We start from the raw sequence: 12,997 nt of genomic DNA on the forward strand, positions 1-12,997 counted from the left end.
TGAGTGTACGACTCCTGATTTTGGCTCAGGTCATGATCTCAGGGTCATGAGATTAAAGCCCCACAGTGGGCTCCACACTCAGCAGAGAGTCTGCTTGAAATTCTCTCCCTGTCCCTCAGCACCCCCATGGGCGTGTGCTCTTTTTCTCTAAAATAAATAAACAAATCTTTTTTTTTAATTTCATATGGACTGAGGAGATCTTTTTTTATTAAATAGAGAAAAACTGGAAGAAATTTGAAGTCTAAATGTACAGAGTATCCTTAGAAAATAATGAAACATGAAAAAAAGAAATGCAGAAAACAGTTCACACAGCTGATATTCAAATGAAGGGATGGCTAAGGAATGACAGTACTTCAGCTCCAAAGAATAGTACTATATGGCCATTCGAATAATCATAAAAACTATAGCAACACATTAAAAATAGGTATGATGTAACTATGAGAAATATGGTATAATGCTTTTTTATTGCTGCTGCAACACATTACCACAGACTCAGCTGCTTAAAATAACGCACATTTATTATCTTATAATTTTGGAGCTCAGAAGTTCAACACAGGTCTTACTGAGCTGAAATTAAGGTGTCAGCTGGGTGGCATCCTTTTCTGGAGGCTGTACAGGAGAATCCATTTCCTTTCTACGATCTCTAGAGGGCGCCCACATTCCTTGGCCCATAGCCCTGCCCTGTCTTCAAAGTCCACCAGGGCCCATTGAGACCTTCTCACATCAACATCACTCTGACTTACCTCCAGTCACATTTCCCTCCGAGTCTTCTGCCTCTCTCTTCCACTTTCAAGGACTCTTGTGATTACATTGGGCTCACCCAGATAATCCAGAATAACCTCCAATAAGCAAACTTCTTGGTCTCTAATAAGCAAACTTCATTCCTTCTGCAATGCTAACTTCCAAATTCTTATATAACCTAACAAATTACCAGTCTCAAGGAATTAGGATACGAACATCTCTGAGAGTCCATTCTTCTACTATCATGTATGGTTTCCAACAGACAGAATAAAATATATAAAAATACAACTATAGGGGTACCTGGGTGGCTCAGTGGGTTAAGCTTCTGCTTTCTGCTCAGGTCATGATCTCAAGGGTCCTAGGATCCAGCCCCACATCGGACTCTCTGCTCAGGGAGTATCCTGCTTACCCCTCTCTCTCTGCCTGCCTCTCTGCCTACTTGTGATCTCTCTGTCTCTGTCAAATAAATAAATAAACTCTTAAAAATATATATATAACTATATAATAGGGCAGTGGGACAGTGAGTAAATATTTGGTACTCTATTTTCCAAACCCTATGCATTGTTATATTACTTCCGTGATCTTTTGCAGCCAAAAGAGTGGTGGCTGGTGGGGGCAAGATATGAGAAAGGTTTGCTCGGTTTCAGCCTACTCGATGCCGGGCTAGCACATTAACCAACTGAGCCACCCAGGCGTCCCTTCCGGGCTAGCACATTAAGAGCTATTGCATTGCCATTGCCTTTGCTTTCCTTCTGAACATTTTGAGATTCCTCTCAGTCCAGGACCGAAAGGTGCAGCCCTGACCCACCGCGCTGGTCAGCAATTCTTGCCAAGTAACCTCTAACCATACCCAGCGCACACACGTGACCACCATTCATTTTTCTGGAGACTTCCTGTAACAGTGCTGCACAGAGGCGGGGCTCTGGCCTTCCACACATGCGCTAGAGGGTACTGAACGCAAAGAGCTCAGCAGTGCGGGAGCTGAGAGAAGTGAGCGCGAAGCAGGGAAGCAAGAAGGAAAGCAGGTGTCAGGCTTTCAGCTTCATTACATGTTTCAGAACTAATATTCCGGAGAAGGGCCAAGTAGTATTTCCATTCAGGGAGTATTCAAAGCCAGGGAAGTCACAGGAAGGCAGGGGGCAGCACAGAGGAGGTCACCGACTGGAGGCCACCAGCCAGAAAGTCAAGGCTCAGGGGGAGGCAGCTCCAAAGGCTGCCATCACCTCGACAAGACTGGAACGAGAAAACAACTTCTTGCGACCATCTAGCCCTTGCTATTCAGTTTGTGGTCTGTGGGCCGTGGGGCACTCATGACCCGGCACCATGATAAAATGCAGACTGTGATAGAGAAGGTCTGCTGTGGGCCCAAGAACCTGTGAGAGTCCGCACTGTTAACAAACCACAAGCTGATGCCGATGCTGCGGGCCCGCGATCGCAGCCTGAGAGGGAAGGGTCACCTGGGAACTTGCAGGAACTGTAAATATTCCTGCCCCATCTCCGACCTAGAGAATCAGGAACACCATGAGGGTTTGGGGGGGTTTGGGTTTTTTTGGTGACCGGGAACTTTAATTCCCCCAAATCGGAATTCTTAATCATTTACCTTCAGGATTTGTAAGCCCTTTTGTAAGAAAACAAAACAAAACATAACCAAAATTGCTATGTCTCTACCACATAATTTTGAGCACTAAATATCCATGATGTTTGATACCCAACTACAGAACATGAAAGGCCTTCTTCAGCTGCGGCTGAGCTTTGTAACTCGCACAGCCATCAGTCTGAAAACTGTGGCACGTCTTTTATGTGTGTGTGTGCTTTCCACGAAGGGATCCCGGTAAGATACCTTGCTTAGAAAGAAGTCCAAGCTTTAGCTACCCGGAGGATGCTTTTACTCTGAAAGGGCAGCTGTGGTCCTCCAAGCTTTCTGCCATGCTCACTTAGAACAGTGGTAGGCTGCAGGGGCCAGCATCCGGTAGAAAGGCAGGAGCATCACTGCACCGGCCTGGAGATGCAGAGAGGCAGGAGACACGGGGGTGCCGGGCTTAGGAGGGAAACAGGAGAAATAGGGAAAATTACCCTCGTGCACATGACCTCCTCTCCCCAGAGGAGTGCGATAAACGCAAAGATCTTACCTGAAGCAACAGGAATCTCTCGCTTGTTTCTGCTCCTTTAATATTTGCTTACACCTCGGTATCTCAGGATTTGCTCACATCTCAATATTTATCACAAACATGGTCACAAAGTTGGCATGTAGGTATCGGTCTCGTCCTCTGGACTCTGAGAACCCACATCCTCAGAATCTTGTATGTGGGTACTCTCTGTATGTATGTCAACCCATGAGATGGGTATTAATAACATTAATTCAGGGGTGCCTGGGTGGCTCAGTGGGTTAAAGCCTCTGCCTTCAGCTCAGGTCACGATCCCAGGAGCCTGGGATCGAGCCCCGCATCTGGGGCTCTCTGCTCAGCAGGGAGCCTGCTTCCTCCTCTCTCTCTGCCTGTTTCTCTGCCTACTTGTGATCTCTGTCAAATAAATAAATAAAATCTTTAAAATAATAACATTAATTCACACAGGCAAACACATTCTGGGTTAACTTTTCTAAAGATCTTAGAAACTGGGTGTATAAGATCCCTCTCACTGAAATGGTATTAATTTTTTTGACTTTGCACATACTATTTTCTCTGCTAAAACAAATGGGGGAAAAACCCCAAGTATTCAAAGTTTACTAATGAAAAATGTGCCTCTCAGGATTAGCTTAGACAAGGTGGAAAACCCTATGTTACTTGCATGGTTAATCTGCATTACTGTAAATCATAAATTATAGATTGCCTTTGAGCTAATTTGCATTATTCTGACCAAGTCAGAATGCTAGAATTCGGCTAAATAACGGTTTTGGTGTTTAGAAGTTTGAGAAGTCTATTTTTACATCCGATAGAGCCAACTGCTGAATATCAAGTTTGTCCCAAACAATACCTCTGTAGGAAATTATTAATTTAAAGTACAATAAAATTGGGGCACCTGGGTGGCTCAGTTGGTTAAGCATCTGCTTTCGGCTCAGGTCACGATCCTGGGGTTCTAGAATGGAGCCCCACGTCGGGCTCCCTGCTCAGTGACGAGCCTGCTTCTCCCTCTGCTCCTGTTGCTCCCCCTGCTTGTGTTTTCTCTCACTCTCTCTCCTGCTGTCAAATAAATAGATAAAAATCTTTTTAAAAAACTAAGTACTGTAAAATATGTTTAAAATTCTATGGGGTGCCCAGCTGGCTCAGTTGGTGGGGCATGCACCTCTTGACCTTGGGGTTGTGTGTAGAGATTACTTTAAAAAATAAGATTTTTTTCCTCTCCCTGATATGACGAATTTGAGAGGCAACCTGGGGGGTGCAGGGTAGGGAAGGAAAAAATGGAACAAGATGGGATTGGGAGAGAAGCAAACCATAAGAGACTCTTAATCTGACAAAATAAACCGAGGGCTGCTGGGGGGAGGGGGGTAAGGATAGGGGGTCTGAGTGATGGACAGTGGGGAAGGTATGTGCTATGGTGAGTGCTGTGAAGTGTGTCTGGGGATTCACAGACCTGTACCCCTGGGGCTAATAATACATTCTATGTTAATAAAAAATAAATTTAAAAAAAAATACTAAAACTAAAAAAAAAAATAAGATCTTTTCAAAAATCTATTAAAATGCTTAACAACTTTAAACTACAAAACTTGTCTTTAAGGTACATCTAATATATACAAATCAGATAATTAACATTCCTTAGTAACAGAATTAATAACATCATCAAGTGTTCAAATTTAAGGCATGGGAGTTAAAAACAAGGGGAAAGACTCCATCATTTTGTGGGAAAATGACTTGTAAGACTTTTAATCTGACTAAAAGTGATCATATTATTCATATTTTGATAGATAGCCACAGGTTTCAACAGCTCAGTTAAGCTGGGAAAGACCAATGCGGTCCCGAGAAAATGCACAGGGGCCGCACTTATACCCCGTCTTGTTCTTCCCTGCTCCTTCTCCCCCAGCTCAGGAAATGGCGACTCTCCTGTGGTTTAGGACAAAAACCATGCAGTGATAACTGATGCTTCCCTTTCTCTCACATCCAAACCTTGAGAAAATTCGGTGAAGTCTGTCTTCAGAATATATCCAGAATGTTCTCCTCAGCTTCCTTGGTATCACTCGTGATTTCTAGCTTGGATTATTACAATATTTATAATCCTAACGTGTTCATTCGTTCAACATGTTCATTCATCCACCCATCTCACAACTACTAATAAACAACCACTTAAAGCGGACATTCCGGTACTTAAGTACACAGAGACTGACCTTGTGGCCTGTATGAAAGGAATACCTCTTACCCATCCTGAATCTTCCTACGGTGTCTTGTTCTACACTGAGAAAATGAATGGCTAGGTAAGGAGTCATTTTTCAAGTTGGGATTTCAGTCTTTCACTTCTAAAGCAGACTAAACTGGAGCACATAACAGATATCTCATTAACAGTATTCTGCTCGATCACTCTCATGAAATCAGTTTTGGCATAGAACTCAGAAGGAATAAAAAGAACTGAACGACATTACTACATTAACATTCTTTTTATTCCTCTCAACTTAAATGAACAAGATGTTTTGGCCTCACATCTCTAAAAATAAGAGAGAGAAAGAACTGATGTTTACCTCTGTCACATTCTAGCAGTGAATAACATCAGTCCATGGAAACTTAAGCCAAATGATAGAAAGCCCGATCTCATTAAGAAATACATTTAATAAAATAGTACTTTTATAATTATTCAGAATTGTGATATTTATAATCAGCTATATACTAATAATAGTTGTACAGGTTTCCTCCACTATCTGAAAGTAGAGCATTCCTGTGAAAACTTTTGTAAGCCAAATTGGCATAAAGAAGCAATTATAATTAATTTACACTGAAAACTTGTTTGAGGGTTCCCAGACCCAAAAAGCCCTATCTCTCTTGGGCTTTTATGATACCTTAGAATATATCTCTCCAAATAGATGCACAAAATAGATCAAGATATAGCACAGACACAGTTCAAAAGCGTGGGCTGCTAGATGCTGAGAGGCTGGGTGTAATTCCCAGGGAAGGAGCTTGGTGGAGCCTCTCTTGCTCAGGGTGCACCCTGCTTGCTGCAAAAAGCTGAACACTATTTCTGCTTTTCACGTTTTTTGTAAAAGCGAAAATCCTCTACGAAATTTTTTCAGTTAGCAAAAACAAGTACTAGTGTAAGTCTTTCAAAAAGCAAAGTGACATAATGTAAACTTCCAAAAGGCAGAGGATGCCTATAATGATTTAAGAGAAATGTTTCTCTGGATTGACTTAACATTTAGAACCTTATGATCACAAGATATTCAATAAATATACACACATTTGTGCTGCGGGAAAGAATGATAACGACTATGACTTTCATTCCTGGGGCACCTGGGTGGCTCAGTTGGTTGAGCATCTGCCTTCAGCTCAGGTCATGGTCCCAGGGTCCTGGAATCAAGTCCTCTTCCAGCTCCTTGCTCAGCAGGAAGCCTGCTTCTCCCTCTCCCTCTGCCTGCCGCTCTGGCTCTGCCTACTTGTGATCTCTCTCTCTGTCAAATAAATAAATAAAATCTTTTTTTAAAAAAAGACTTTCATTCCTAAAACCACACTGAGAGTAGAATTCTGTAGGTCAGGGTTTCTCAACAGCACAGCACTACTGACATTTTGGGCTGGTTAATTCCTTGTTGTTGGGGGTTGCCTTGTGCACTGTAGGATGTTTTGCAATATCCCTGACCTCTTTCCATGCCAGTGTCCCCCACTCCCTAGTGAGGGCACCAAAAATGTCTCCAGATATTGCCAAATGCCCTCTGGGAACCCTTGTCCCCAAATCAGAACCACAGAGAATAGCAATATGATGTAAAGTTTTGACTATCAAAGAGCTAGTTCACTTTTTAAAAATGCATGGTAGGTAACAAAAAAAATTTAATTCCATTGCATACATTTACACAAGAGTGTAAAATGACATTTTATAATGCACTGGAAATTACATTATTTGCCATTATTTAAACTTATGGGAAGAACTTTAAATGTTAGCTTAAAACCCATTAGCCAAAAGCATTCTGTATTTTATAGGTTAGGTGGGTAATGTACATTCACATTCACTTTCTGATCTTTTCTGAAACCCTAATACAGTACTTTAAAGCACTCTCAAGTTTACCTCCTATAGCTCTAAGCCTTTTTCTGCCCTTGAAGAATATATTAAGATCTTGAAGACTACCTTTCTTGATAAAAATGTAGAAAACTGAACTGAAGATAAGGGCTTTTAAACAAATGTAAAATGTTTAGATACAAAGCAAATATTTTTCAAGATTCAATTTGTATAGACTAGTAACTTTTTTTTAATTTAATTCTTTTCATTGTAACAGAATTGTTTATGCACCACACCCAGTGCTCCATGCAATATGTGCCCTCCATAATAACCACCACCTTTTTTTTTTTACTTCCACTCTCCAAATGATGCCTCTACAATTCCAAGGATTTGGAGACTGCAAATAGTTTAAGAATTCTAAAAACCTTTTCCATACACCTTTTCCTTAATCCTATTACTATTCCACTGAATAGTGGGTCACTAAGCCCTATTTCTCTCAGCTCAGTTTACTGAAAAGAATGACAATAGAATCATTCACTCTAACCAAAAAATAAAAATGTATGTAGTGCTTTTATTGTTTCAAAGGACTATGTGTTTAATTCCACATAAGTTACCTAGTATTAATTGAACATATCTACAGGACAGGTAGAAAAGATGTTAAGGGTAAGAAATTCCCAGTTTAGTAATAACGTGGCTAGTTTGCAAATTCAGCAGCAATCAGCAGAGCTGACATCTCCAGAGCAATTACATCAAACTCTTTTCTTACGAAATCCTCATTTGAGATTCTGCTCATAACTTCACCATGTCTGGAGTTTTGAGGTGCTTGAAGGCAAGTTAAATCAAATTATTGCCAAAGGTGGCAGAATGTCCTCAGTTGTAGCAGCCAAGTTTAAGCAGTCACTCTGTACAAGGCTTTGAAGCCTAAATCTTCCCATCTATATTCAGTGTAATACCGCTTAGAAATCACTTTAATAGCAAATATATTATCCAGATGTCCTAAGGTTTTTTCAAAGTTTGAATTGTGACATCACGAAGGACAACACAGTAAGCTCAACAGGTCTTCTTAAAAGGATGACTCTTTTACAATCAAATAGATGTTGAGAATCATACAGATAAGATGATTTTGGTAATCCAGTATAGTACATCCTTCTCATTCAGCCCCAGTAGAGCTGATCTATTCGTGCTCGTTCCTAGGCTCCTCTAAAAACCGTTGTTCAATCTCTAAAATTAACTCAGTTAAGACAGTTAAGATAATGAATACCGTTAGCAGGAACCACTTGTTCCTCAAAATAACAAGTACTCCTCATTTTAACTATTGTCGCGCTAAAACTAACAAAATACACTGCAATTATATATTCGCAGCTGTTGCTAAAGAGTCCAGATCCCCTAAAATTTATACCAAAACAGGGCGACATTTCCGAAGTTAGTTTTTTGCTTTTTTCCCCCCTCTCAGTGTGCAGTGACTCTGACAACGTGCCCCCGTGGAGCGCCAGGCTGCCACGGGTCCCCAAGGCTACCGCCACACAAACGCTTTCTGGCCCGCGGGGCGGCTGCAGCCCAGGTGGGGAGGAGGGAGGGAGCGGGGCACCTGCTGCTCCTCAGGGACCTGCAGTGACCGCGCCGGGAAATTCACTTCGCCGAGGACAAGAAAACCGCTGCAGAGCCGGCCCGGAAAAACCGGCTTGGAGCCAAGCAAACCTGCACTTCTTTTTTTCCCTGCCCACTGAAAGAAACTTAAGATGTCTCCACAGATACGTCAGACGCCACACCACACGCCTTTCCCACGCTCTGCGCAGGCTCGGCCCAGGCTTAGAGACTCCGCCCCGCTCCGCCCCGGGCGCAGGCCGGGATGACGTATTCGGCGCAAGGAGGACGTTCCCCGCCCATGCTGCGCGCGCCGGCGGGAGGGGCGGGGCTGCAAAAGGCTTCCGCCTTTCACTTTCCTTTTCCCCCTTCAGAGGACCCTTTCCGCAATGGCGAAAAGACAGGCCCTAGTAAAATTTGACTATCGTAGAAGATTAATCATTGCTAAATGTCATTTTGCCATCAGAGCTCGCGAGTATCTCCCTCCCGCAGAAGCGAGCGCTCCGCTCTACGGATCCGCCCCGGAGACGGCCCCGCCAATCCGCGCGGACGCTTTCCGGGCAGCGCCCGGCGCGCGCACCGCCCCCCCCCGCCCCCCCGCCCTCCGCCCCCGCCCCCGCCCCCGGTCTAGTCAGCCCAGCCAGCCACGCCCCCTGGCCGCCCTCCCTCTTCCCGGAGACCGGCGCGTGGGAACTGGGGCGAGCGGCTTCAGGGAGTGCCGGCACCTTTTGTTTCTCTGCTTCCTACTCTGCTCCTACTTTTCGGAGCGAGATCTTCTACCTTCTCTTCTCCTTCCGGGCGTCCCTCCTTTCCTCTCCGTAGAGCGCCGGCTCGCTCAGCAGGCGGTCCCCGCGACTCTCGCGCCCGGCTAATCTGCTGTTTTCTAACCCCTCCGGGTGGTTCTAATGCATGCTCAAGTCTGAGAACCACTGATCTGAGGCTTTTAAGGCTTCTCTACAGATCCAACCCCTGTTTCCCCCATTCATCATCTAGCATGGGATCTTAGGACGGACGCCACTGGCCGCATGACCAAAGGGTGAACACGAAGCAAGAGAGGACAAATGAACTTCCCCTTTTATCGCTCAGGGTCAGTTGCTGTTGGAGCAAGAGTTTCAAGCAGCGTTTCCCCCTTCAGCGCCCCCACCTACTACTGTGCCACTAAAATATTAGAGCAGTTTCAAAGTAGTTCTGCAAAGCCTCACTCTCCTTCCTCTCATTTTCATATAAATCTGGAGTGGGAGAGAAGTGTGCCATTGCCCACTTATGCAGAGCATAGGCTGTGTATGTGACATTATGTCACATGGGTGATGTTCCAAGTGCAAGGGGATTGGGAGCCATTGATCCATAGACAGTGACCCTCCGGCAGGACTTAAGCCCTGCAGCAGCTGCTCACACTTCAGTGAGCGTGAATCCCCAGGAGACCTTGTGAAAGTACAGATTCCGCTTCAGTAAGTCTGGAGTGGGGCAGGAGAGTCCAGCCTGTAAACAGACTCCCAGAGGAAACTGATACAGCTGGTCCATGGAGCACATTGGAGAAGCAAGGTATTACAGTACACCCTGTTCCCAGTTCCCCTGGCTTCCAGAAAGATACCCAGGTGGGTATGTAGGGTGGCCAACGGGATTGAGGGAGTTGCCAGGATGCAGCACTTATCTTGCTAAAACCAGGAAGGGTCGGTCATCCAACCCAGGTGCCTGTGTCAGAACTGACATTAGAACAACGCAATTCCTGGCAAGTGTCCTACACTCCCAGTTAATCTCTCACTGATCACGACTCTTTTCGCCAACAGAGCCTCGACTTGGGCTCCTTACGATCCTTCTTAATGCTGAGTTCCAGCCACCATTACCAATCAATTGACATTGGCAAAGGAAACAGGATCTATTTCCAACAGGATCTATATAAAAAAAAAAAAAAAAAAAAAAAACCTCCGGCCCAAAATGGAACCTCTTAGGCCTAGACACCAAATCAGGGCTTGATATCTAACCTCATTGCAGTTTCCACCTCCTGCAGAAATGTAGTCAGGAACCGGTCAGTCAGGAATTTTCTCATCAGTGCCAGTGAGGCAATCTGTCACTTGGCCCTCTTCATTCCCCAGATGAAGAGCTCATGTGCATGGTGAGATCTCCTTGCCTTCCTCCGATGAAAAAGTGACCTTGCCTGGAACAATCTTTCCCACAGAAACCTTCCATTTTGTACACCTCCTCAGAGCTCCCCCTCTACTTGCTAGATGGGATGCTGCCTGATTCGTGAATCACTTAATAAAGCCAACTAGATCTTCAAATTGACTCCATTGAATTTTTGTTCTTAACACAACTGAAGTTGGAACTAGATGTAAAAGGACAGGCTGCATTGCTTATTGCTCTCTCCACAGAAATGAGACATCCTGATAACTCAGCAAGAAATGGTGTGTGTATGAAGGGGGATCATTTTTTACATTTTGTAGCAGTAATTGTCGGTAGGAATAACGCATTCAGGTCACAATGATTAGTTATAAATGCAGCTTGGAAGAGTGGAAAATTCATATTGAGGCAAACATAGGTTAGGGTCTGAAAAAGTGACATAATTGCCATGAACCTGTCCCATCTGATGGCTTGATGGGGAAGAATCCACTTCTAAGCTCACTCAAGTGGTTGCTCACAAGATTCACTTCCTTGTTGGCAAAATTCACTTTAAGGGCTATTGGACTGAGAACCTCAGTTCATCACTGGCAGCTGACCAGAGGCCACCCTCAGTTCCCTGCCATGTTGGCCTCATTCAGTTTGCTTCTTCAGAGACAGCCTGTGAGGTGAGTCAGAGAGAAAATGTAAATATTTTGTAAATAACAGTCTTGTGATGTAATACCGGAAGTGACACCCAGTCACTTTTGCTGCTGTATTCTATTGGTTAGAAGCATATCACTAGGTCCAGCCCACCCTCAAAGAGCAGAGCTTACAGAAAGGCATGACTACCAGGAGCTGAAGATGATTGAAGATGTCTTAGAGAACACCTACTACAGGCATCTCTTATGGAAATTACTGTTTCCCTCCCAGCTTCTAGAAATGGAAGCACAACTATTCCTCTGTCACACCATTCAAGGAATAAAAAGAAAAGACGATGTGTACTTTATTTGTCATGGTACAGTATCAAGACAAAAAGGTTGTTAGAGGGACCACCATGGAAAAATCATAGCCAATATGCAGTTTCCGAAAAATCTTGTTAAGTTGGCCTTTTGTCCTTGTTCATGCTCAATCCATGAACCCTGGTATCGGAAGAGTTCCTCCTCTTAGTTGCTCCCTAGCCCTCTGGACATCCCAAGTTTGCTAAAAACTCAACTCCTCTGAATGTGTTCCAAGATTAACTCTCTCCAGTTCCAACCATTCTATTTATTGAATGACTTCAAATAACTCATGAATAATGCTACATGCATGTCAAGAGTCAGCTATGTAGCTTGAGAATTCCTCCTCCCCATGAGTGTAAAATATTTCAATATTATGAATCATGTCAACCAAAATCATTGGCATTGAAAATAGAAGCAGAACTGGAAAGGATCTTAGCAATGATCTCTTTTCTAGTTCTCAAACTTAACTGCATATTTGGAATCATGAGGGGTTGTTCTGGGGCACCTGGATGGCTCAGTCCGTTAAGCATCCAACTCTTGATTTCTGCTCAGGTCATGATCTCAGGGTCATGAGATCAAGCCCCACACCAGGCTCCCTGCTGGGTACAGAGCCTACTAAAGATTCTCTTCTTCTCTCTCTGCCCCTCCCCACTTCTCTTTCTCTCACTCTCTCTATCTCTCTCAAAAAGAAAATAAAAATCCTCATGTCCAGAGCATAACCCAAAATGGTCGCATTAGAATCTCTGGGGGTAGGACTCAAAAAAATTAGTGTTTTTAAATCTCTGCAGTACTATAACAGAGATTTAGAACCATTGCTCTATTTTAGAAAATAGATGCTCTAGAGGTAGAGTGACTTCCTTAAGATGACATAGCTAAATAGTAGCAGAACCACCAGCACTATGCTTTCTTTAGAGCTGGTACTAAAGGACTGAATTGTCTGCTGGGTATGATCCAAAGCAGTGGTCCCAATCTTGGCTGCCTAATAGAGGCACATGGAAGCCTGTTAAAATATAAATTCCTGCCCCCACCCCAACAGAGATTCTGATTTAAATTTTTTTGAAGCTTGCCAGGGGATTCTAATGTGTAGCTAGGGTTGGGAACTACTACTGTAAAATTTTAGCATATAGCATATGCTGCCTTTCTTAACCACAGACCACAAAGTAGGAGGATGTATCTCCTTCACATCCAAGGGGCTTTATCAGAATGAAGTTGTATCAGTAAGTTCTTAATGTCCAGAAGGGAAGCGGAGAATGGACACAATACATTAAAGCTACCCCAAAATTACAGGAATTCCTTTCTGGAGAATGAGGAAGATTACCAAAAACATGCTTCATTGTTTAAAGCTTTAATACCAGAAGAAAATACAACATTGATCATGTGAAAATTATGCTATGCAAGGCATGGCATAAGGGAATTTGTGAAACAAATATTATTTTAAATATGAGATGTTCGAA

This window comes from Mustela nigripes, chromosome X (assembly GCF_022355385.1).
Source record: "Mustela nigripes isolate SB6536 chromosome X, MUSNIG.SB6536, whole genome shotgun sequence".
NCBI classification, from domain to species: domain Eukaryota; kingdom Metazoa; phylum Chordata; class Mammalia; order Carnivora; family Mustelidae; genus Mustela; species Mustela nigripes.